Source organism: Mustela lutreola, chromosome 8, assembly GCF_030435805.1.
Source record: "Mustela lutreola isolate mMusLut2 chromosome 8, mMusLut2.pri, whole genome shotgun sequence".
NCBI classification, from domain to species: domain Eukaryota; kingdom Metazoa; phylum Chordata; class Mammalia; order Carnivora; family Mustelidae; genus Mustela; species Mustela lutreola.
This window is the reverse complement of record NC_081297.1, coordinates 17,710,634-17,736,759: the sequence shown is the minus strand read 5'-3', so window position 1 is coordinate 17,736,759 and position 26,126 is coordinate 17,710,634. Positions and strand designations below refer to the sequence as shown.

At 40.2% G+C, this 26,126-nt stretch overlaps 1 long non-coding RNA gene across 1 annotated transcript in view; it reads left to right on the top strand.

Annotated features, from left to right (window-relative positions):
* The window catches only part of LOC131838160 (uncharacterized), a 349,742-nt gene that overhangs the window by 26,908 nt on the left and 296,708 nt on the right, over positions 1-26,126 (top strand). Inside the window, exon 2 of the long non-coding RNA XR_009356507.1 lies at positions 11,443-11,518. This is a non-coding gene — a long non-coding RNA (uncharacterized LOC131838160). The remainder of the gene's footprint in view (positions 1-11,442; positions 11,519-26,126) is intronic.

Below are 26,126 nucleotides of genomic sequence, written 5' to 3'. Positions count from 1 at the left end.
AGTGCCCTTGAAAAGTCAGATAAAACTTCCAGACTGCCATCAGAACCCACTCCTTCATCCCATCCTGACCACTTCTGCCCCAAAAGTGCAACCACTAAGCAGATTGGAAAGTGGGTTAAGGGCTTCCTGTTCCCAGTATTATTTTAATTTAATGTCTTAGAGTTGTCACCTTTCACCTGCTTGGCTCTGACAGACCCCAGGCACTGCACAGCATGTGGGTAAAATAATAGGTAAAGCATTATCATCTGTTGGAGTCAGGGTCACTATTATGAATAACATCTTTTATTCTTTTTTAAAAAAATAATGAAATCCTGCTATTGCTTTCACTGCTGGGCTGTTACTCCTTTTCAGTGCTTATATAAAAGCATAAGTAAATCAATAATCCCTGTTCTTGGTTACCTAAACCGATCCAAACCAACGAAGGTCATTTGGAATGTTCTCTGAGTATGTTCCCTTTAGTATAAATAAGGTGTTAAAATTTTACTGAAAAATTTCCCTCATTTAGGAATCAGAGTATTTGCCTTCTGGGGCAATGGATGAAATTAGCATAAACGCCCCTGTTCAGAGTTGAAAAGAAATCAATCCTGATGCCTAAACACACACAGTGGGTGCTTCTGATAACAATTTTGGAATTTTTCCTTTGCATTTAATCAGGCACACAAGGTTTCCTGCATTTTCCTTCATTATTCTTGTTTCTATTCAGATTTCCTTTCTTTTTGGTTTTCCAGATATTTTGCCATTGCAACCCAAGTGTCCGTTGACAGATGAATTGATAAATAAAATGTGGTAAACACACACACACAGGAATATTATTCAGTCTTAAAAAGGAAGAGAACTCTGAGCCATTATACAACAGGCGTGAACCTTGAGGACATTATGCTAAGTGCAAGAAACCGGATACAAAAAAAGTCCATTAGGGGCACCTGGGTGGCTCAGTGGGCTAAAGCTCTGCCTTCAGCTCAGGTCATGATCCCAGGGTCCCGGGACTGAGCCCGCATCGGCCTCTCTGCTCAGCAGGAAGCCTGCTTCCTCCTCTCTCTCTGCCTCCCTCTCTGCCTACTTGTGATCTCTATCTGTCAAATAAATAAATAAAATCTTTTAAAAAAAGTCCATTATAAGGCACCCAGCGTGGTCAGATTCATAGAGACAGAAATAGAATGGTGCTTGCCAAGGGCTGGAGGGAGGGCGAGTAGGGAGTGAGTGTTTAATGGGTACAGAGTGTCAGCTTTGCAAGATGAAAAGAGTTTTGGGGATAAAAGGTGGTGATGATAACCCAGCAATATGAAGGTAGTTAATGCTACTAAATAGGACACTTAAGATGGTTAAGATGGTCAGGGTACCTGAGTGGTGCAGTTAGTTAAGTGTCCCACTCCTGGTTTCGACTCAGGTTGTGATCTCAGGGTCTTGAAAGCAAGCCCCACATTGGGCTCCAGGCTCATTTTGGAGTCGGCTTGAGACTTCTCTTCCTCTCCCTCTGTGTCTCCTACTTGTGTGGCCTCTCACTTTCTCTCTCAAATCAACAAATCTTTGAAAAAATGGTTTAGATGGTAAATTCTGTGGTAAATTTTACCACAATTAAAATTACATATATATAAATTAAAATATTATGCATATATATCAATAAACAGTTACAGCACTTTCCATTAGATCTGTTATTAGCTCTGGGATTAGGATACTCATTGTCATGTTAAAGAAAAAACTTCCTAGAATTTGTTATTAATTACCTTAAAATAAATCTGGACAAAAATATGTTCCACTCGATCTAGCTTCTTAAATATAGTCTGTTTCTAGTCTTGATTTTTGGGATGTGCCAGCCTTTGGAGGAACAGACTGCCATATGATGCAATATGTTTTTGCCTTAAATTTTCACAGTTATCAATGAGGAAACTTTTCTCAGTGAAAAAGCTGAGGCTCAAAGAGATTAAGTCCCTTATTCCCAAGTCACCCAGTTCAGCTGAGGCCAGGTCTTCAGCTGAATCTGTGTGATGAGAAGTTCTGGACTGCATGGAATGGAAATCCCAATGGAAAAATGCTTTAATAGGTAGATAGTACAGTTCACATAGCTCCTGATGGCCAGGTTTTGAGTCTAGTATCTTGGGTCTAGCTGTTCTTCTGTTCCTGTTTAATTCTGCCCTACCTCTTGTGTTGGGCACCATTCTCTCTCTGTGGCAAATGGCCAATGAATTCTTGGGGGTCATTGCACAGACCTCATCATAGAACTCATTGGACAGGATTGGTTTGCATGACCATTTTTAGACCAGTCACTGGCCAACAGAGAGTGATGAACTTGTTATAATTTGGGGTCAAGTGGATATTGAGGAATCCAGCACAAGGACCATCAGCCTGTCCATGCCACTTGTTTGGGGCTATTGATGTCTTTGATGTCTTTCTGCACTGAATGGCCCTACACTTTTTTTGGCTTTTTGATGATTGTGTCTGGTTGGTTAGTTTCTAACTCTTGCTGTCACTGTTTCTAACACTTGCTTCCACTTTTTGTTAGAGCACTTGTCCCTGCTACTATTCTCATTCCCCCCTGCTTATGTAATTATCTACTTTTTAACTGCTGTGTCCTGGGAAAATGAAAAAAAGTCACCTTATTAGGGGTTTATATACAAATTTAAAAATAGACAAATAGTAATGGTATGTTGGTTTCTTCTAAAATAAAAATGTGTGAGCTTTAATTGGCATCATCTCTTTTTGCTCTGCACATTGATGTTTGCACATTTATTCCTGCTTTGTAAGTTTCTCAGTAGTTGACATGGGCTCATGAGTAACTTCTAATTGTGAATATTTGAAGTTATACAAAGGAGAACGTAATACTTGTACATTAAATTTTTTTTTTAATTTTATCAATTTTCTGAGAGAGAGAGCACAAGTGGGGTGGAGGGAGAGAGGGAGAGAGAGAACAGACTCCCCACTGAGCAGGAAGCCAGATGTGGGGCTCTATCCCAGGACCCTGAGATCATGCATGACCTGAGCCAAAGGCAGATGCTTAACCATCTAAGCCACCCAGGCACCCCAATACTTGTACATTTTTTACACAATTAGTAGAATTAGAATTTTTAGCATTCTTAAGGTGTTGTCCAAGATTTGTTTGTTTGTTTGTTTGTTTTTGGCAGTGTTACTAGATCAATCTATCTGTCACAGGGGAAGATTTACTTATTATAGGGGAAGATAAGGTTGAAAGGTGGACAAGAATCTTATTGTGAAAGATTTTTATTGCCATGTTGGGTAACTTAGTAGATTCTCGCAAATTTTACCCCTGAGTAATTATCCCTGAAGGAGGAAGAAGAGAATGAAGGCATAATTCCAAACTAGGGTAGTTAGCCCTAAGTGGTCTAAAAAAATAAAAAATTTAAAAAAATCAAAATTTATTTAAGTCCTCGTGTTGCAACTTATTCCCCTCCATAATATGTGTGTAATTATTTTAATATGAGCTATGCTTTGATTACTTGTCATTGAGTTAACTGATGCACCAGTTTAACTGATGCCGTGTTTATCTGATAGCTTTGCCTTCAGATTGTCCTATGCCCGGGAGAAATTGCCCATCTGGCCATGACCTTGGTCCCAGGTGGAAGTTGAACCCTTCAAGTCCATTCTTTCAGCTGTTTGAAGTGGTTGTGTCTGCCTCAGTTTAACCCAGTGGGCTCCCTCCAATATCCGGTATTTTACACCAGATTTTCTAGCAAAGTTCTTGCAGCCCGCTGATCTCACCGATCTTCCTTCCTTCTTATGTCTTCAGCTATAACTGCTTCTGTATTTCTAGCATTTTTCTACCCTTTTAAACCCTGGATTTGGATGCTAGCTATCCTGCTGTCTGCACCCTAGCTCAGCCCATTCCATAAAGGAGTACTGAAAACTGAAGGTCTTCATAAAATAGGGTGACTGAATCAGTCTTTCTGGAAACTTGCCCTGAGAATGGTTTGTGTGAAGGTTTCAGTGGGCAACAGCATAGGGACACCCATTAAAAGGCACATTGAAAGAAAGCCTCTTTGGCAGGAAGGCTGGTGTGATTTGATGTTCCTACATAAAAACTATAGAGAGACTGTGAACTAGGTCTTGAATCAGACTTTTCCCCCTCTTTTGATTAAAGATGGTTATGTGGGCGAAATGTTGATTCATGTGAAATGTTTAGGTATTTCCCTATGTTTAACTTTATGATTGCAATCATGTATGGGATCTATGAGAATAAGACATAATTAAATATAATGCAACAAATGAGCTAGCTTCCCCCTTTCTTCCAAGTGGAATAAAATTAAGAACATTATAGTTAATGGAATAATTAATGTCCACCACTGATTAGAGTGAATTCTTTGGTTTGGAACAATAAATGTCATTCTGCTTACATACAGGGCTTGTTTATTCATTGAACTTTTGACTTACGGAAACTAGCATTTTACTGTAATAAACACTTGGTTACATCTGTTACAAATTGAACACAATTGGTTATTCCAAGAATAGTGTTCCAACTCTAAACCAAAATTATAAGCAGCTGTCTGCTAATGGATATGCACACCAACTCCTCACCTTTGTGTCCTGTTGTTTAAAAATGTGTGTATCTTAAAAGTCAAGTTCAAATGGATATACTTTCTCACTTGAAAAATATGTTTCAGGGGTTCATATTCTTTTCTGTGCTCACACTGAAAAAAATGAACCACTCTGTGTGGAGAGAAAAAGGCTGTTGCAACTTTTTTCTCTGCGTTGTCCTTTTATGTGAATTCAAGGAAATATTTCTCTATTCATTTTATTCACCATTCCAACTAAATTTAGCTTTCTTTTTTTAACTCTTATGGGCTTTTAAATTCACTTTGTTAGGTTTTGTTTTGTTTTGGTGTTTGATTTTATTTAGTACCAGCTTGGATAATGTTCCTATGACTTTGGGGGAGGTAAAACTAATTTGTTTATAAATGGTAAGCCTAATATTTAAAGCACTAGCTTTTCATTTTCTTATTAACTCCTAATGATAAAAAAAAAGTATAATTCACATACGAAAATCTTGGAATATAGAGAATAGTAAAAAGAAATTGAAAAAAAAAAAACAGATAAAAACTTTGTTATCAACCCAATAGAACTAGTGTTATAGTTCTAGAGTATTTAATTCCATGACTTTTTATAGGCTTGTTTCTTTTTAAAAGTATAGTTGTCATAATGATGTGTGTACATCCTTGCCTTTTTTTCATCAAATGTTCATTAACATTGCTTTTTTGTTGCATAATGTTCAAAACTATCAACTTTTATGCCTTTGAGGAGATACATGATGATTTTCTAGATATTTTTCATGTTGTTGAATATTTACTTTTCACTATGATGAATGAACTATAAAAATAAAGATTATAAAAAATAAGATATTTGGCTTAAAGTAGAAGAATATTTTCAGAAGCTAAAATGTTTTGCTAATTGACTTTTTAGTAGTATCTTAGGATAAACAACTTCCAGGATTGTAAGTGTACAATAGAATTATAGCTATATAATAGCTGATAATTTAGTTGGCTGTAATATGTGGCTTCAAGAGGCAATTTTCTGGATTTTAGGTGAGAATGAATCTTTTTCCAAGTTTATTTTCTGGGTGCATTAGGTCTCTTGTAAATTGTTCTTCGTTAACCTGACAACTTATCTACTGTATTTCTAACATTTTTCTTATATCTCTGAATATTAACTTATTGCTATTTATCATGCTAAGAAGTGTAAATTTTTTCTTTCAAATGTTTTTACCATGTAGTCTTTGATACATACAAAATGTTGAAACACATGTGTAAGTTGTAAAAATAAATCTATGTTACCACGGTAACTGGAACCCAGCAGCTTAACCAGAACATCAGCATTTACCTTAATGCTGTCTTACCCCCATCAGTTCACTGGTGTGTTCTTCCTAGCCTCCCCTTCACTGGTAAGCACCAGACTATGGGATTTATTATTCTCTTAGACTAAGTTAGAAGAAATAGAAAATCTGAACAACTTGATTACTAGTAATGAAATTGAATCAATAATCAAAAAACTCTTGGGGCTCCTGTGTGGCTCAGTCAGTTAAGGATCTGACTCTTGGTTTTACCTCAGGTCATGATCTGGGGTTGTGGGATCAAGCCCCACTTCATGCTCCAAGCTCAGTGAGGAGTCTCCTAAAGTTTCTTTCTTGCTCTCCCTCTGTCCCTCTGCTCGCTCATTCTCTCTCTCAAATACATAGATAAACCTTAAAAAAACAAAAACCCTCAACAAACAAAAGTCACAGACCAGATGGCTCTACAGGTGAATTCCCCCAACCATTTAATAAAGAATTAATATCTATTATTAAATTTTTCCAAAAAATTGAAGAGGTTGGAATGCTTCCAAATTCATTCTGTGAGGCCAATGATACCCTCAAACCAAAAACACGACAGTATAGAAAAAAAAAGAGTATAGGCCAATATCACTGATGAACATAGATACAGATATTAGCAAACTGAATTCACCAGTACCTTAAAGGGATCATATGCCATGACCAAATGAAATTTATTCAGAACTGCAAGGATGACTCAATAGCCACAAATTCAATCAATGTAATACATCACATTAGTAAAATGAGGGCTAAAAATCATATGAGCATCTTAATTGATGCAGAAAAAACATTTGAAAAAATTCAACATCAATTTATGATAAAAACTCCAAATTATGATAAAAACTCAACAAGGTGGATATAGCAGGCCTATATCTCACCATAATAGAGACCATAATACATGACAAACCCACAGCTAACATCATACTCAAAGATGAAAAGCTGAAAGCTTTTCCTGTAGGATCAGGAACAAGACAAAGATGCACATTCTTGCCTTTTTTATTCAACATAGTACTGGAAGTCCTGGCCACAGCAATCAGATAAGAAAAATAATTAAATTGCCTCCAAATCAGTGAGGAAGGAGTAAAACCATCAGTATTTGCAGATGACATGATACTATGTATAGAAAACCCTAAAGTCTCCAGTGAAGAATGATTAGAACTAATAACTGAATTCAGTAAAGTCACAGGATACAAAATTAATATACAGAGATCTGTTGCATTCCTACACACTAATTAACCAACAGAAAGAGAAACTAAGAGAAACCATTTATAATAGCATCAAAAGAATAAAATTAACCAAGGAGGTGAAAGACTTGCTCATTGAAGTTATTTTTAAGGTTTTGTCACGTATGTTTGCATTTTTAAAGCAATGCTTTGTTTGCTTTTGCTTTTTTTAATTTTAAAAAATTGTATACCATAGATACATTCTCTGCAGCTTGGTACTTCATCTGCAATATGACATTTCTGTGAATTATCTGTGTTGTTGCATTTAGACTTAGTATATCCATATTTTTCCTGATAAATTTTTTTTTGGTTGAAAGAATATACTACAATTTATTCATCTGTTCTCTGGTTGATGAGCATTTGAGTTTTTTCCAGTTTGTTACTATTGTAAATAATGGTGCTATGAATGCTGCTGTAGGTGTTGACTAATGTGCATGTACAAGAATTCTCTAAAGTGTGTTCCTGAGAACAGAATTGGTGGGTTATAGAGTATGAAGAGCTTCAGTTTTTATGTGAAGGCAGCATTCGTTTTTGAAGTGGCATACCATTTTAGCTCTCCCAGTGATGTGTAAGAGTTCTTATTGATCTGCATCCTTGCATATGCTTTGTATTGTTTTCCATAAATATGTGGAAGTAAAATGGTACATTATTATGATTTTACAATTACGTTTTCCTGATTACTAATGGGATTGAGCATCTTCTTCTTAGTTTATTTACCATTTGTCGTCCCTCTTCTGTGAAATGCCTGTTATGTCTTTTGCCTGTTTTACTGTATTACTTGCTTTATTCTCATGGTTTAAGGACTTTAAAAATATATGTTGAATGCTATTCTATATATATATGTGTGTGTGTGTGTGTATTTTATATATATACAAAAATATATATAATGAATGCTATTCTTTTGATGGTTATATGTATTGCAAATAGTCTTCTTCCAGTGTTTGGCTTGTCTTTTAACTTTCTTTATGATACCTTTTTAAAAAAATACAGCTTAATTGAGTTTTGATTAACCTCCAATAAACTGCACTTATTTTAAATAGGCAACTAAATAAAATTTGACATCTATATACATAGGAAGCCATCAATGCAATCAAGATAATGAACTTACTCAGCACTCTCAAAAGTTCCCTTGTTCCTCTTAGTAATCCTTTTCTCTTATTCCCTACACTCCCCATCTCCAGGTATCCACTGATCTATTTTGTCACCTAGATTAATTTACATTTTTTAGAGTTTTATACAAAGGAAATCATATGGTCTGCATTCAGTTTTGCCTGGCTACATTCACTTAGTGCAATTATTTTGGATTCATCCATGTTGTTGCATATATAGTTAATTCGTTTTTATTACTGACTAATACTCAATTATATGGATAGGCTACAATTTATTTATCTATTACCCCCATTTTTATAAGGTTTTATTTATTTGAGAGAGTGTGTGTGCATAAATGGGGGCAGGGGGAAGGGCAGAGGGAGAGGGAGAAGCAGACTCCCCGCTGAGCAGGGAGCTTGATGAGGGCCTTGATCTCAGGACCCGGGATCATGACCTGAGCTGAAGGTAGAGTTAACCAACTGAGCCCCTCAGGTGCCCCATCCATTCCGTTTTTGTTGCATATTTGTGTTGTCTCAATTTTTAGGCTGTTAAAAACAAAGCCATTCACAGAAGCCTTTGGATGAACATGTATTTCTTTTGTCTTTTAGCATACTGAGTAGTAGAATGGCTGGGTGTATGATTGGTGTGCATTTAAATTTTAAGAGAATGCCCAACTGTTTTCCAAAGTAGTTGTACCATTTTACACTACAGCTAGCAGTGCATGAGGGGTTCTTCAGGGTATCTTTCTAGGAACAGATGTTCTTAATTTTAAGATGGTTGAATGTATTGATAATTTCTTTCATTATCTCTTCATGTGACTTAAGAATTTCCTTCCAACCTGAGACCATAATGATATTCTCCTATATGTTTAAGTTTTTTAGGTTTTCAATTTGAATTCAAGTCTTTAATACTTGGTGTGGTGAGTGTGCTGTGATGCGGAATCCAATTTTGTTTTTCCCATGTGGATAATGAGTTGTCTTGGCACCATATATTAAACTTGTATCCTTTCTCTTGTGATTTTCAATGCCACCTCTGCCATACATCACATTTTCATGTGTAAGAGGCTCAGAGGGTCATCTCTGTTCTGTCTCATTTGTCCGTAAGTTAGTGCCACACTATGGTGATCAGTCACCACAGTTTTATTATTGTAAGTCCTAAGATCTGAGAGTGCAAATCCTCTTACCTTTTCTGTCTTCAAGTGCTGTTCTTGCTTTTTGCTCTTCCATATACAGTCTGGAATTGATTTTCCAAGTTCTGTTGGAAAAAAAAAAAAAAAGCATGTCTGGAATTTTGATTGAATTGCATTTAATTCAAAGTTCAATTTGAGAAGAAACAAAAATGTCTAAAAAATTGAGTATATTATTCTGACCCACAGACATGACATTTCTTTCTGAGTCTTTAGTGTCTTTCAAAAGAGTTGTATTTTTTTTCCATGCATGTTTTGCACACATTTGTTAGGTTTATTCCAAAATTTTGTATATTGAAGGAAGATAGTCTCTTTTAAATTCTACCAGTGCTTCACATTTTAATAAGAATTTAGTCTCTTGCTTTTCAAATTTCCCTACCATTATCCACTCCGTCAGTGCACACACAGATTTATACTTCCATGAAATTAATCTGAAAGTTAACACACAAATAAACAAATCTTTTGGAATAACATGCTCTTTTTTTCAATAAATGTATGTTTTGCATTCTGTTTCAGTTACTATATTATATTAATTAAAATTATATTTGTTAGACTATATCATTTTTTCATAACTATTAATGTATTTATTTAATTATCTCTTGGCAGTTAACCCGTTTCTATGTCTACTGGTAATTATTTTCTATTAATTGTCTTCGTTTTTTTTTTTAACTTAAATTAACCTCTTGGTGAGTTGGAATGTATCATCAGTCAGTTTTTGTAAAAAACTTATTGGGAGGTAAATTTATCAGCTTTTTTCATCTGCTAGCTGATTTTTTTTTTATAACATTCCTCATTTGCGGGTGTAGTTGCTTAACAGATGTTGTCCTAACATATGGATAGCACATAGATACTTATAAAAATCCTAAATCATAAACTTTTCTCCTCCATGTGCTGTAAACGGCCTTATTGTCTGGCATTTATTATTATAGAAAAGATAATGGAAAAGAAACTGTAGTCGATTTTTTCCCCCAGTTTGGTTGATTTTAGGACACCTTAAAAATATTCCTTAAGTTTTAAATTTTTATGAGGCTATGTCATAATATTTATTTCTGTTCATTAAGTTTCTCTGGAAGATGTTAACCTATCAAGTTCTGATGTCAAGTTTGCTTTTTTAGGTCTGGAATATTTTATCTTCTCCTTCCTTCTATTATTGTTTCTCATCCATTTGTTCTTTTACGGGTGGATTTCCTATCTAAGATTTGCCCTTCAAGTATGCCATTTCTTTTGTGCATTTTTTTTTTTACAACTTCATTCATTTGGCATTTATTCTGGGAGTGCTTCTCAAGTTTATTCTCTATGGTATGAATTGCTTTTATGTATACCTACTGATTTTATTTCAGTTACTACATATTTCATTTTTCTATGCTTGTATCTTATTTCAAGTAGTTCTTATTTAATACATTCTTTTAATCTATTGGGCTCAAAAAGCAGATACTCTTAAAAATATTTTTCTGTTTCTTAAAGTCTATATGAGCGAGAGGATGAGGAGGAGGCAAGAGAGGGTTTTTCTTTAAGTCATATACTTTTCTTTTTTCTTTTTTTTGGTGAGCGCAAGAGAAATTTACAGATAGGTAATTGATTAATTTGGCACATACTTACTGAACACCTACTACATCCCAGGCACAGTTTCAGGCACTGGTGATAGAACACACACACAGACACACACAGACACACACACACACCCACTCTCTTGGAGGTTGTAGTCTGTTGGGGAGACACAGGCAATCAGCAAACAAAACGTTTATATATCAGTGGAGAGATGTGACCTAGAGAAAAATAAGGTGAAGAAATGAGAGAGGAAGTATTGCCTGGGGGTACATTTGGGCAGCTTTCATAATGGTAAAGGTAAAGATTTTTAGGGGAGAGGATTCCAGGTGGAAAAAATTGCTAGTCCAAAACCCTGCAACAGGACCATGCCTGGTATATATGAGGACTGACAAGAATGCCCAGGTGACTTGAATTGAACCAGTGAGGGGCCCAGTAGCAGGACGTGATGTCCGGAAGGCAACAGGGACCAGATCGCACAAGGCTCCTTGGCTTTGACTTCTGGCTTCATGAGATGGGCATGTAGCAGAGGATTTGAGAACAGAGGTGTGACATGATCTTACTTTTTTTTTTTTTTTTTTTAACAGGATCACTCTGGTTTCTTGGTTGGACACTGAGTGCAGAGGCCGGAAGACCAGCTGAGAAGCTGTTGCAGTGGCCCAGGTAAGGGATGCTGGTGACTCGGGCCAGGGGGTAGCGGCAGAGAAGTGCCAGCTCTAGGTTGATTTTTTACATACTTTGAAGCAGAGCTGACATGATTGGGTGAAGCTTCAGATGTCAGGTGGAAGAGAGAGAATTCAGGGTAAATTCACGTTCAAGGGTATTTGCTTGAGAAGTGAAACGGAGTTGCCACCTCTGAGCAGAAGACAAGAGAGAGGATCAGATTTGGGAAGAGGAGCGCTTCTGTTTTACATGTCGTAGGTTTGAGCTGCCTCTTGGATATTGACATGCAGAGTGTGAGGTTGAGGCGAGAGGTTCGTCTAGAGAAATGACTTGAGAGTTACTGGTGTGTGAATGGTCTTTAAAACCGTAATTCCAGATGACACCAAAGGGGGAGCTGTAGATAAATAACTATGCTGATATTTCCGCCTATAATTCAATTTTGAGTTTGACTTGTTGATCATTACTTATCTCTGCAGCTGTCCTGGGAGATTAGCTTTAGGGCTTCTCCGGCGTTTGTGAGCATGTTGGGTTCTGTGAACATAGAAGGTCCACGTGGGTCTATGTGGGAGCAGATAAAGAGTGGGAGGTTTGTCCTCCCCTCTTTGCTGCTGAGTGCAGAGATTTTCTTCTAGACCTAAATTCTGTGTGCAGGTTGAGATGAAAAATGTCTGTCATACCTGGGATAAAAAAGACATTCGCAAATCCTGGTTCGTTCTGCTTGCTGTGGGTTGCCCACTCCTTCAGTCTGGTTGCTTAGCATGCTGGCCAGCCCCAGCTCTATTGGTCTTCAGCTGGACCGCGGGGGTGAGCACCGCCCTCAGGCGTGTCCCGCTGGACAAGGCATGTGTCCAGTGGTGGACGCACAGGCCCCTCGAGTCATTCCTGGGATTGATAAAAGGCTTTTGGAAAAAAGAAATCCTCTTTCCACTGGAATTACTTAATGATTACAGTCCTGAAATTGACAGTTGTTACTCCCTTGCTACACAGAGGGAGCATGTTTATAGCAGGGGAGAATACAGCTTTCATAAAGAGGATGAGCGAGGAGAGAGATGGGAGAGAAAATGTGTCCTAACAATATTCTTTAAAGATCCTCCTCTGAGCTGTTGGATGGCTTCGTACTTGCTTGTTTCCTTCCTTCCTTCCTCTGCTCTTCCTCTCCTCTCCTTCCTTTCCTTTCCTCCTTGCCTCTCTTCCTTTTTTCCTTCTTTCTGGAATACGTTATTTGGAATTGGCTTTCTGTACATTTGCAATTGGAAGAGTTCTGATTTCATGCCCGTTCAGTCCTTCAGGCAATCCTCAGGCACAGGTGTGGGAAATAAAGGTCTTACAAATGGTTCATTGAACGAAGGAAGCACGTTCAGATGCTCAACTAAACTCTTTTTTCTGTATCTCAGAGATGCCGTCACTAAGTCGCATCCGGGTGGGTTTTTCTGCGGCACGTAGGTTGGGCGAGCAGAGCCAGCTCCGGTCAGCTTGAACTGCCAGCCAAGACCCGAGTGGGAGTCCGTGGTGAATGAGTTCGTAGAAGTCCTTTCCTCCCTGTTTTCATTTTAGTGGAGGAGACAGATATTAAACAACTTATTTAAATAATAAAGCAGAGAAGGGGACAGGATGCTTCGGCCCAGTTATGGATAGGAGGGGCCACTCTGGAGAGAGGTCTTTGAAGATCGTAAGAGCAAAGTAAGCGTGTGAACATGTGATCATCTAAGGGGATGCGGTCCAGGCAGAGGAAATAGGGCCCCGAGAGGGAATGAGATTGTGGAGGCAGCTGCCAGAAGGCTGTGGTGGGGGGAGACCATGGTGAAGGAGGGGAAGAATGGCAGTCAGAGGCGTAAAGGGACCTGGTTCTGTCCAGCCTCAGGGTGTGAAGGTAAGAATCTGGGATGTTCTGAAGAGAGGACCTTCATGTGGGCAAAATTAGGGAGGGCTGCTGGGAGGAAGTGGCAGGGCCAAGAATGCTGGCCTAAGCTCCTTCCCATCTAGGCCTCTTTCTGCTTCACTGCAGCCTTGGGGGTTGAGGAGGAGGGGGCTTGGAACAGGGTCTACAGGCCACAGCAGGATTTTGGTATTTGTCCAAGAGCAGTGAGGAGCCATGGAAGGGTTTTAAGCCGTAACAGGGTATGGTTGGATCTTCATATCAGTATAGTACTTAGAATCAGAGGAAGGGAGCCTTACATAGTAGAAATCTCTGGTATTCCCCCCACCCTGAAAATATATTTAAGATTGCCAACAACAAAAATAAAATCCCCTCTAATCCACACCTTTCCCAACCTCCTCAGAAAAAAAGAAACCAGACCACTTCTGAGTGTAATGAGGAGCCTTAGGTTGGCACTTTTCTTTTTTTTTTTTAAGATGTATTTATTTATTTGAAGGGGGAGGGGTATAGGGAAAGGGGGAGAGAGAGTCCCAAGCGGACTCCACTCTGGGCATGGAGCCCTGACGTGGGGCTCGATCTCACAACCCTGAGCCCAACTCTAGACCCGGCACTCAACCCACCGCACCACCCAGGCAGCCCTGGACTGGCTTTGAACAGGGAAGTGATGGGATTCGATTTATACTTTAAAACCATCACTAACAGACTATAGAAATGATCCCTGAAACTATAGTCTACCTGATATGAGGAAGTGGTGATGCAACATGGGGGCTTAAGTGGGTAGGAGAAGAATCAATGAAACAAGATGGGATTGGGAGGGAGACAAACCATAAGGGACTCTTAATCTTACAAAACAAATTGAGGGTTGCTGGGGGGAGGGGGGTTGGGAGAAGGGGGTGGGATTATGGACATTGGGGAGGGTATGTGCTTTGGTGAGTGCTGATTCACAGACCTGTACCCCTGGGGATAAAAATACATGTTTATAAAAAATAAAAAATTAAAAAAAAAAAAAGAAACATAAACCCTTCTTCTTCCTCCTCTTCACCCTTCTTCCTCTTGTTTCTCCTCCTCCTCCTCTGGTGCTTCTACTGCTGTTTCTTCTTCTTCTTCTTCATCTTCTTCATCTTTCATCTTTGTCTTCATCTTCTCATTCTCCTTCTCTTTCTCCTTCTTCACTGAATTAGAGATATCATGACTTATGATGACTGGATATCTTGGAACATGAAATGATTTTGCAAATATAAACTTCTACAATAGAGTGATGTGATTGATAGATCCAGGGTCCCAACACTATAGCTTTGAACTATCTACTTTTAGGTACTTAAATGGGAGACAGATAAATTTATGGTTTAAACTATGGGTATGTTTTATGATCTGTATGGAGACTATCATACCACTAATAAAATTTATTACTAGAAAAAAAAAACCATCACTAATGTTAGGGGCTGACACTGTGGTCTAGGGGAGAGGCCGTGGTGACAGAAAGTCGCAGAAAGTGGGAGATAAAGCTGATGGGATTTGCTGCTGAAGTAGCCCTGGTGTTTGAGCAGGGGACAGTCTCGTATTGCCTGAGGGAGTCATTGTGCCTCCTTATGGATACCGGGAAGTCCGAGGGGCATATTTCCAGAGAGGCTGTAGAAGAGTTGTATTCGAGTGCCCTTTGTGTCTGCTGTGTGGATTTGTCTGGAGCTCTCGGGAGAGGCTGGAAAAGGAGATACTTGAAGAAGTCAGCGGCCTGCAGGTGGATATAAGACAGTCCGATGGGATGTGAGGTGCTGGGGTGTGAGCTTGGGGAAGTTGGAAGCCTGAGCTCCTGAAAGAAGAGGCTTCTAGACTTGAGAAGGACTGCCACAAAGCTGGACACTAGGGCTGTGTGGCGCCCTGGGGACCAGGTGCATGAGTGTTTCAGGAGAAGGGGGTTTGTAAAAAATACTGCTGAGTGCCAGGTATAATTGGTGGGACATGAGTCATTGGACTTGCCTTTATCATCATACAACATCAAGGCCAAGTTTTGAGAGACATGGAAGACACCCCAGCCAGAGACTGGTTCTCGACCAAGCACAGAAGGGGCAGTCCCTGCTCTGTGCCAACCACTAGGTTGGACAGGACGTCCAGAAGCTGCCGGAACCCAGTCCCGCCTCTGGAGCAGTATTATAAGTGATGAGTTGACTTATCTGGTATAAAAGCCACAATGGCACCCCTCATGCTGTGGTGGGGAAAAACACAGGATGCTGGGAGTTTCAGTAAGAGTGAGATTATTTTATTACTTCTGTGTAATTAATGTTTGAATGTAACCTGCCCAGGAAACGTGAATGTTAAGTTCGGTACCAAACTGAAGCTGCTGCCCCCCTCCCCCGCCACCACACACCACTCTGCGGGCTCCAGGCTACAGATGAACTTTGCAAAAATCAGGGCGTGTTTATGGTAGTTCTTAGCACGGTCTGTTGGCAATCCCGTCCAACATCTATTTCCACGAGTAGCTCAGATTTATTGTTTCTTTTGCAAATCACCACATGATATGTGCTAAAGTCAGTCCGGGGCATTTAAATGGATTTGACATGTGATGGTTTGGAAAGTTTGGGGGGCATCTTATTAGGACATTTCAGTGGAATAAATTAATAGCCACTTGAACTATTTTGAAGACAGCACAATTCCATTCCCTCTTAGGGAGGAAGGATCTAAGGAATAGAGGTAACAAGAGTGATTATGATATGAACAGTTGTAGAGTGCACACCCAGCTACGTGGAGAGAAATGACCAGGACTTACCTCATGAGCGCTGCACTACATGTTTTTATATTTTGGAGTTCTCATATTTGAGGCTTATATCTGGTTTATGAGCCAACTAATCTCTGGAAAGTAGCCGCTACTGAGCTGTCCAGTGCTGTCAGCCTGTTTACAAATTGCATTTTTATTTTTTTTTTTAATTTTTTTAAGATTTTGTTTATTTTACAGAGAGAGACACAGCAAGAGAGGGAACACAAGCAGGGGGATTGGGAGAGGGAGAAGCAGGCTTCCCGCCGAGCAGGGAGCCCCATGCAGGGCTTGATCCCAGGACATTGGGATCACACCCTGCGCCGAAGGCAGATGCTTAACAACTGAACCACCCAGGTGCTCCTACAAATTGCATTTTTAAAGACTGGTACTGAGAGAATAGAACCAGTAAAACCTGAACCTTCTCATAGTTAGATCAGTTTTCTCGAACAGCTTTCATTGGGCTGATGTCTGAATATTTGGTTAATATGACCCTGTTTTTGATGTGTCCTTTCTAATCTTCAGAAGAAATTTAAATGTCTCTGGGAACACAGTTAAGGGAGTAATTAACTTTTGCTGGCAGGGGTCAGGAAAGACTTCAGAAAACATGTAACATTTGAGAGAAGGCTGGAAGAATGGGTAGTTTTCTGATAGAAAAATGGAAGAAAGCACCCCACGCAGAGGGGAAGCAGGAGCAAAGCCGAGACGGTATGGAAGGGCCCAAAGGCGCTGAGATCCAGGCCAATCCCAATGAGCGAATGAATACTTTGGAATGAAGGACTTTTAAAGACAGGATCAGACCTTTGTGCACGGTTTCTGGTTAGCAAGTACGTGAGCTGCTAGGTGGCCTGCTGTCTCTGGGGCAGGATTGATTGCCTCTTCCTACTGTGGCACTCTCCTGCTGCTTTGACATTTGCATGAACTCAGCAGAGGATGCAAACTGGTGTGGCTCAGAACTAAGGATTGATTTTCAGTCCCAGGGAGGTTTGTAGGTGACCTTTGGAGCCAGCAGAACTGGGTGATTTCCCTGAGAACACACTGGAATGAGTGAGGTTAAGGAGGTACCAGGTGTAGGTGCCTAGGGTCCAACTTCCAAAGACTAGGCTTTCCTTGATAGCTGTTAACCCAAGTGGGGGTCCTACCCAGGTGTATCATGAAGGCTGTCAGGGGAGGGGCAGGGATAACCAGTTCCTCCAGTATCAGTGTGGGAAGTATGTGGGAGACACCGTCATGGACATGAATATGAGTATGGGTATGCTAAGACTGGAGACTTTCCCATTGAGATCAGAATACCCCTGTATTAGTCAGGGTTCTCCAAAGACAGAGAATCAATATGTGTGTGTGTATGTGTGTTTGTGTGTATATATAGAGAGGGCAATTTTAAGGAATTGGTTCATGTGATTGATGAGACTGGCAAATCCAAAATCTACGGGTCAGACAGAAGACTCAGGACAGAGCTCATACTGCAGTTCTTATTTGAAGGCTGTCATCTGTTGAAGTTCCATCTTGTTTGGGGGAGGTCAGTCTTTGTTTCTTTAAGCTCTTCAACTGATTGGACGAGGCTCACCTGTGTTATGGAGGGTAATCTGCTTTACTCAATGTTTGCTGTTTTCATTATTAATATTTGGGTGCTTTGGTGGTACATTTTGTTGAGCATCTGACTCTTGATTTTGGCTGGGGTCATGATCTCAGGGTCGTGGGACCAAGCCCTGAGTTGGGCCCTGTGCTTAGCAAGGAATCTTCTGGTCCCTCTACCACCCCTCCACCCTTCTTCCTTGCTCTCTCTCTCTTTCAAGTAAATACATAAAATCTTTAAAAATAAAATTTAAAAAATACCAATATCCAAAAAACACCCTCACAGAAACATTCAGAATAATGTTCGACAAAATATCTGGGCACCATTAACCATCACAACCTCTAACAACTGATATAGAATGAGGGCACTCTGTTAGAACTCAGTATCCATCTATCGTCTTTTTGCCAACAGCAGGGATTCTTTATTATTTTTTCCAAGTTGCTGTGTCCCCAGTACGAATAGTATTCCCTGGCACATACTAAATGCTTAAGAAGTGTTATATAAATGAATGAATAGTAGAATAAACACTTGATTTCAGTTATTTAGGAACATAGAGCCTGATGGTTCCTTCCATCCTGCCCACAATGTGCTAACATAATACGATCCCATGGAGCTGCTCTATATGTCGGGCTTGACCCTGGGCACCTTCCCTGATGTAAATTAGGCATCTATGGAAATTGATTGTGACTTTTTTCATGTTGCTGATTACCATGCAGACACTGGGACTAGATTTCATGCATCATGGTTTGGCAGGTCGCATTGAGCAGCTCTGCACCCATTGAGAGACCCCAGTGAACAACGTGGAGTTTCAGTGATTTTAGGTGTGTATATTGTAGTGCTTTGAAACACAAACCAGCAGAGCTGGTAAGTGACGGCTGCTTATAACTGTACCTGGCCCACAGATCGTGGGAAGCCTTGGAACATAAGATGGGCAAATGAGGAAGCTCTCGTAGAACCCACAGTGAAATGAGTGGTAAGTTGCAGCCAGTGTGTGGATGGTTAAGCCCAGGGAGAGCGTGCTGGCAAGAGGAAGTTCGTCAGGCAGTGAGTGCCAGTGTGAAGGGCAGTGAATAAAAACATCTGCTTCTGATTTTGTCTACAAGTGAATGAAGAGAAGCCTGACGCATGCTTGTATTTCTCTTGTGGTTCCGATTTTCCCATTATTTTGCACCCCTTGCCAACACTGATATTATTCTGAGGACTGCACTCAACAGTCACAAACCCTGTTCCCTGCTCCATTCACCTACATCCCAGATGGGTGTTTGGGGCCAAAGTGTGTGTTCACCTTTTCTACCTGGTGTGGCTACATTATCTGTATGGATCAGAATTTGAGTGAGAACTTCTGTGGGTGAACAGAGGAACTGGGGGATGGACTAGGTAGGGGACCGTTGTCTGCCAGCTGCAGTGGGGAAGGAATCTGAAGATGGCTTTGGAAGGATGAAACATTGTGCCAAAGAATATTTGTTTGGTTGGAGTGGAGGAAAGGGAAAGGTAATCAGCACAGAAGGAAAGCGGGCAGAAGGCCTTGAAGCCACCAGAGGAAGCCACTTAGGAAGAAGCTAGGATTCTAGGGCCCAGAGGACCATTCTGACTCATAAGAATATCTCTTTTGAAGGGCACTTTATAGTGTGTAGCACTCAGCTCATAGGAATGTGATCCGATCCAAATATTTGGCGAGAAAAAGACCTCTTGTCTCTCTACAGACGAAACTAACAAGAAACAAGGGGGTTGGCTGAGGGGATGGCAGTAGCTAGAGTTTTGTCTTGAGGAAGGCCATGAAGGTGTTGCGGGAAGCACTGGCATTTTGTTTCTTTCAGAATTTGGATCAGGATAGTGATGCGTCTTTTATTTTCTGGTCGCCTGACCCTGGGCGACAGGGGTGGTCCTCAGCGGTTTTATGAGGGGAGCAGCATGGTGGGTAAGGACTGTGGTCTTCAGGCAAATATCTTACCAACACAACTGCAGATCGACATCTTGGGTGAGGCCAGAACATGTCAGGATGGGCCAACTACGGAGACCATGGTAGTGGAGATAATGATGGATGCAAATTCCTTGTTAAGAAAGAATCAAAACTGGACCCGAAGGGGAGAGTCACTTAACGTGAGGAAAATGATGAAGATGCGCATCAAGGAGATACAAAGGTTCAGAAGATACCAGGGTCAGAAGTGGATTCCTTTAGAACCACAATCTGGAACCATCTGGCTCCTTTGCAAAAGGTCCACCTTCCTCCTGAGCACCAGGGCTATTTCAGTAATGGGCTTTAGGGAAAAAAATTCCCCATGCCTCCACTGTCCTATGCTCAGATTCCCTGGGCCCCCAGTCTAACCAAGTCTAGGCTGGTTTTGTTATGAGAACCAAGTGCCGGAAGCTACCATCGTGTTGCATATTTTAATTCTCCAGGAAGCCCCATTAATCAGGACCTGCCCATTTGGGATGAATTCTACTGGAAACCCCAAGTCCTATTAGCCAGTTTCTCCAGGCTGCACATCCGATGTTTTTAGTTGCGCTACAAATGGAAGTCCCTACAGCATGCATTGCCTCTTCTGGGCAGTCCAGCCTGCTCTGGACTTCCTCCTTCTGACCAGCCTCCACCACTGCCTCCCTCCAAAACCTGTGCACTAAGCCTTATGGAGAACCAGTTTCCTCGTGAACAAAAGTCCCTTCTTTTGCTCTCCTCTTCAGTGGAACCAATTACCTTTGGGTCTTTTTTTTTTTTTTTTTTAAGTTTTGTTTTGTTTGTTTGTTTGTTTTGAAAGAGAGAGCTAGCGAGCACAAGCAGGAGAAGTGGTAGGCAGTGGGAGAAGCTCACTCCCCGCTGAGCAGGCAGCCTGTGCATGGCTCCCCTGGGATCATGACCCGAGCCAAAGGCAGCCACCCAATAGACTGAGCCACCCAGGTGCCCCTACTTTTGGGTCTTAACTGACATTTTCCTCCATCTCAAGGCTTCCACATGTCCAGCAGGCTCCCTACTATAGGTTTTGGGAGAGCAGGAAGCACATGTGGATTCATTTATCCAGAATCTTCCTGGCATCTAGCACAGCCCCCAAAGTAGCAGCTACTGAAGAAAAACTTCTTGAATGAATGAATGAATGAATGAAAGAATGAATGTAGAATTTGCTCATTTGTTCACAGTGATGTTCTGAGAGCCAGGAATAGGGGTTGAGACCCCTTTGTTTTCCCATCGCTGTCAACAGCTGCCCTCACGTCTGTCCCTCATGTCATCAAGCGTTTGCTCTCTGGGTCCTGCCTCACTGCTGCACCAGGTCTGGAGTAATTTCAGTGATTATGCCGCAACTGACAATTTTGTTCTCGTGGGTGGAAATTTCTAGAAGTGGACATTGACAGTCCATGAAAATGTTCTTTATACTTGTCTCCAATCCCTCATCTCCAAGTGCAACCTAATCCAGTCCAGTTGAGCATTTGTACAACCAAGATTCCCAACTCATCTATCATCCTTCTTTTTATTAAATCCCTTGCACTTTTCTATTTCGGTTGACAACTTGGCAGCTCTTGCCAGTTTTGACCATGACTGCTGCTTTCTTGAAGTCTTTGATCTTGGCTTTCTCTCTGCGTACTCCTACAGTTTCTTTTTTTCTTCTCCTTTTCTGTTCTATTCCCTCTTTGCCCATTTCTAAAATGTGGGTGCTTTCTTAGTGTTTAGTCTTCTGAGCTTTTCCCCATTAATCCTAAAATTTCTACCTGCACTATCTCTGCCACCCCTTGAATAATCATTTGCATTGGAGACGTCTTCCAAATATAGATCCCCCTCCCACCCGCTTGTGAGGTCCAGATAGGTATCTCACTGTTCTGCACTAACCGTGCATTTGACCTTAAATGCAACTCGTTATAAATTGAACACATCATTGCCCAACCATCTCTCCAAATTTGTTTTGTTCCTTCTTTTTCTTCGGTAACCTTCCTTGTATGTCTTGATGCTATTTCATTCTCTTGAATTTTGCTCCCATAGCCTTCTGGCCATCAGCATTTATTGCCTGCGATAGTGCAGTCCTCTTAAGCTGCTTTCCAGGTATCTACTCCTAAGTGCATCCCATATAATATCCAAACTGTCATCTTTCTTTTTTTTATTTTTAAAAAAAATTTTAAAAGATTTTATTTATTTATTTGACTGAAAGAGAGAGAGCACAAGTAGAGCAGGCAACAGAGGGAGAAGGAGACGCAGGCTGAGCAGAGAGCCTGACGTGGGGCTCCATTCCAAGATGTTGGGGTCATGACCTGAGCCAAAGGCAGATGCTTAACCCCAGACCTCCCAGCTGTCATCTTTCTAAACTAAAAATCTGATCATGTCATTCTCCTACTTAAGACCCTTCACTACCTCTGCATTGCCCTTAGTAAAAGTCTAAACTTCTGGCATCACCTGAACAATCTTTCAAAATCTAACCCAGAGTATACTTGCTGAATAAATGAATGACTAATTTAAGAGCGGGAATGAGAAGCTGTGACAGACTAATGGTGGCGTAAATGCAGGAGGGTTCCAGTAGCAGCATCCTGGTGGCAGAATTAACTTGGTCTTGTTTTATATTAACGTTAATACGTTCAAGTGCTTTCTGAGCTGGGAAATGCTCGAGGTTTAATGCTTCATCAGCAAGCATGCACCTTGTCTTTCTTCCCTATAACGAGCCAGCCACTGGAGCGCTGTGTGCTGTGTGCGGCGTCCCATTCCCAGGAACGGATGTATTGTGGGGGAGGTTTGTTCATTCACAGATTTTAATAATTTAAACCAATGAGAGTTGTGTGTGCTGAGACATTTTGAAATGTAAGCGGAAACCATGTCTTCTCGTTCCCACTTCCCCACATTATGAGTCATGAGGTCCTTACAGGAGCTAAAATGTCTTTTGGATAATAGGACACCATTTCTCCATCTCTTCCCTAAGTGCCCTTGAATTTACTTTCAGTATGAAAAAAAAAATACTCAATTTCATCCCATTTTACCGTGATTGATGAAATTAATTTGTCAGTGTGGCTAATGGTCTTGCAAATCAAATAATTTCCTTGGTTTAGCAGATCTTGTTGAAGAAAAATGTGAAGAAGGAGTTTTAACCTCCTGGTTTGCTTTACTATATTCAGAGACGTCTCCAGGGGCCTTCCTGTCAGATTATGTGTCTTGAAAGTATTTGTGACTAATTACGGGCAATGGAAACTCAGGTTACAGGTTCTGAAAAATGTTCAGAGGAGGGAACATCAGCAGATACATTTTATTGTGTCTCCTCTTTAAATAAATTATCTCGAAAATTTTCTTTACAGGCGAAAAGTGGGTCTGTTGTGTTATTACTTGTTTTGCTTTTGACAGAGGATTCTGTGTTCACATGCCTTCAGTTAGAGGGAAGACAGAGGCAGTTTGTGGGTGTTTGTGAACCCTTGCTAGAGCCAGCTGGATGCTGGCTATCCATGTTTAATTATCCTATGGTGTATGTTAAGCACAAGATAGTTTTCATAAAGAAACAGATTGAATTTCACTGTGAACATTCTCATCAATTCCTGAAATCTCAGAATGTCATTAATTAGCAGTTGGAAGTGTTGTGCTGTGTGTCAGGAACGATTTAATGAATTGAAAGAGTATTAACTTTGACTTTGGTTTTTGTTTTTTGTTTTGGTTCCTAAGATATTTACATTTTATTTACTCTTTAGCTGTGGGCTTAAGTGAGCCTTTTTTTTTTTTTTTTATTAAGGGTGGAAATCATTGAACAAAATATTTGTTTGCTTCAAAGATAGGTTTATTTTATCACTTTGAATTGCATGGGGGGAAATTATAATTTGATCCAAATGTTAATTGAATGCTGAAGAATTGTTTGTCAAAATTTGACTATTTTTAACCACCTTGATATAAGCTCTAATTAAAATAACCACATATGACATTCACCTTTATTTTCATTAAATCAGAATTAAGAAGCGTGTTATAGATATAATTTTCCACTATTCATGCAATATTGTACTTTCTCTCTTTCCCTGAGGTAGTTTATGTTTGATTATATGGATTTTGAAATGGTTTTTCTTCCTCTTATATCAAAAGCATTAGTTATGACATGTTACTAATGAATGTAAGCATAAAGGAGAGACATTTTTATTAAATCCTAAGTATTAGATTTTATTCAGTGCCTTTAGGTTGTTGGCTACTAAAAAAACCTCATCATCAGCCAAATAAATGGGTTATTTGCTGGGTGCCTTCAGTAGGTAGGCCCTGTGCTAACCTATGTATGCTACAGAAATTATTGCATTAAACCATATGAGAACCCTATAAAGTACTGTCATCTCCACTTTTCTTAGAAGGAACTAAGTCACAAAGAGGTTGAGTACCTAACCCAGGTTTGCCTATTGATGGGTTTGGGATCATAGACCTTTAACATTAGTGATAAATGCTCTGCAAACCTATTCACCAGTTTAATGCTTCTTACTTTTTAAGGGAGCTCAAATCTTATGTAGAAAGTATTTTTGCCTATTTGAAAAAGATTACAGATTTGATAAACAGTGGTGCCAATGAAGTAGATAATAGAGGAACAGTAATAGAGGAAAAACTGGCTAACACCAGTGTCACTGGTTATAATCAGAGGGCCCATGTTTCATCATTTAAAAGGCTTGCAGAAGGGAAAGATAAAATCCTCAGTACAAGGAATAAGAGATCATTGTACCCAAAGAAGTATGACCACTAAACTCAACAATTAATGTAAATAATTTGAGAGCTGTGGGTTGTAACATGTTCTGTCCATTATGCCTACTTCATCTGTACATTTGCTTAGGAACATAACCAAAAGTCGAATAGCTATCCATCTGTTTCTTGGCTGAAGTAACATCATAGTTTTAGAAAATTTAGGATGCAAGCTGGGAATTAAATTTGGAGCTTTGCAGTTTGCATGCAGCTGAGTTGACCCAACTCTCTGTAATGTACTCTCCAAAACAGTTGAGAACAGAAATCTCATGATCGAAGCAAGAGTTGTCCACGCTTCCAGGTTCTAGAAGAATGTTGGCGAATAGAATGGCAGTCTACTCCACAATAAGCAAATTCATCTTTTTTAATGATTGAAAGCACCATATGTCCAACCTCTAAACTAATACCAAGAGCTGATCAATGAAAACTAATAAAGATCTTCTGATATGCCAACCTGAGTTTTAAGACATCTGTGTTTCAGAACATAAAGGAAATTATAGATCATAAAACTTTCAACTCCACCTTTGCAGCTTAATTATTCTGTTCCCTCCTTGTTTTCCTGGCAAACTGCTGCTCACCTGCAAGACCCAGCTTAAGTGTCCTTGTCTATGAATTCTCTCCCCAACTATTGGCTCACTCTTCCGTCCTCCCTGCCCCCATCAGAGTTAATGCCTCCCAGATGTCCCCTCTACTGTTGAATGACCAGTCTTCCTGGGTATCTCCTTTGCTGAGCTGGGAGTGCCTGGGAAGGAGTGGGATTCATTTCAGAAACTTCAGGGTATGGTACAGTGCCTGAAACATAAGAGGCACTCAGTGTTTGTTGAACAAATGAATCGGTGACACAAGGTAGCCAAAATGTGTGTGTGTGTGTATGTGTGTATACTGGAGACAATCATATCAAAGGAGAGAGAGAAAAGGAAGGAGAAGTTAGTTTCCCAGAAGAAGTACAAAGACAAAAGAATCCTATTACTGATTCATCTCTATTTTAAAGAAATGTGGTGATCGCTCCTGGCACATGTGACCCATGGGAAGAGTTTCTTCAGATTGAACCTTCCCTAAAATGTAAATTGACCCATGGGAAGAGTTTCTTCAGATTGAACCTTCCCTAAAAGGTCCCTGTTCTGCCCAGGGACCTTCCCAGTATTTTCCCAGATAGCCTAACAGACAGACTCTCCCTCTTTTCCTCTTACGATCTTTGATGACTCTTTTTGGATATTCTGATCCTTTAATAGGGCACAGTTGAGGCCTAGGGGGAGGAAGTGGTAGAGGTCAAGGCTGCTGCCTCCATATAATCCCCCTCCCTCTCTCTCCCTTTCATCCTTAATGTCCCCGTGTCCCAAGGATATAGCATCCATCCCCTTGTGATTCTGCTCTCCATCTTCTCTTTGGGGCCCTTGAATTCTGACGTTCTTTGAATGCTCCTTCTTTGTTGCATTCTCATGTTTCCTTAATCTCTGGGGGAAGGAGTTGTTGGGTCCATTGTACCATTTCCTACAATTTTTTGTGTGAGAATTGCTGATTCTTTGCATTTGTGAGCCATAATAGGTGGTATTTAATTGCTGCATTAAGGGGAATAGAATCAAAGGAAAAGGAATTTTAAAATACCATTGGCAAGTGATTTAGAACCACGGGATTATCAAAACAATAATTAAATACAAACTGAATTTCATCCTCATTATACAAATACTCAGGCAAATCACAGGCTGTGTAGCCGCCAGGGTTGACGCTTCCGATCCAGGGGTCTGC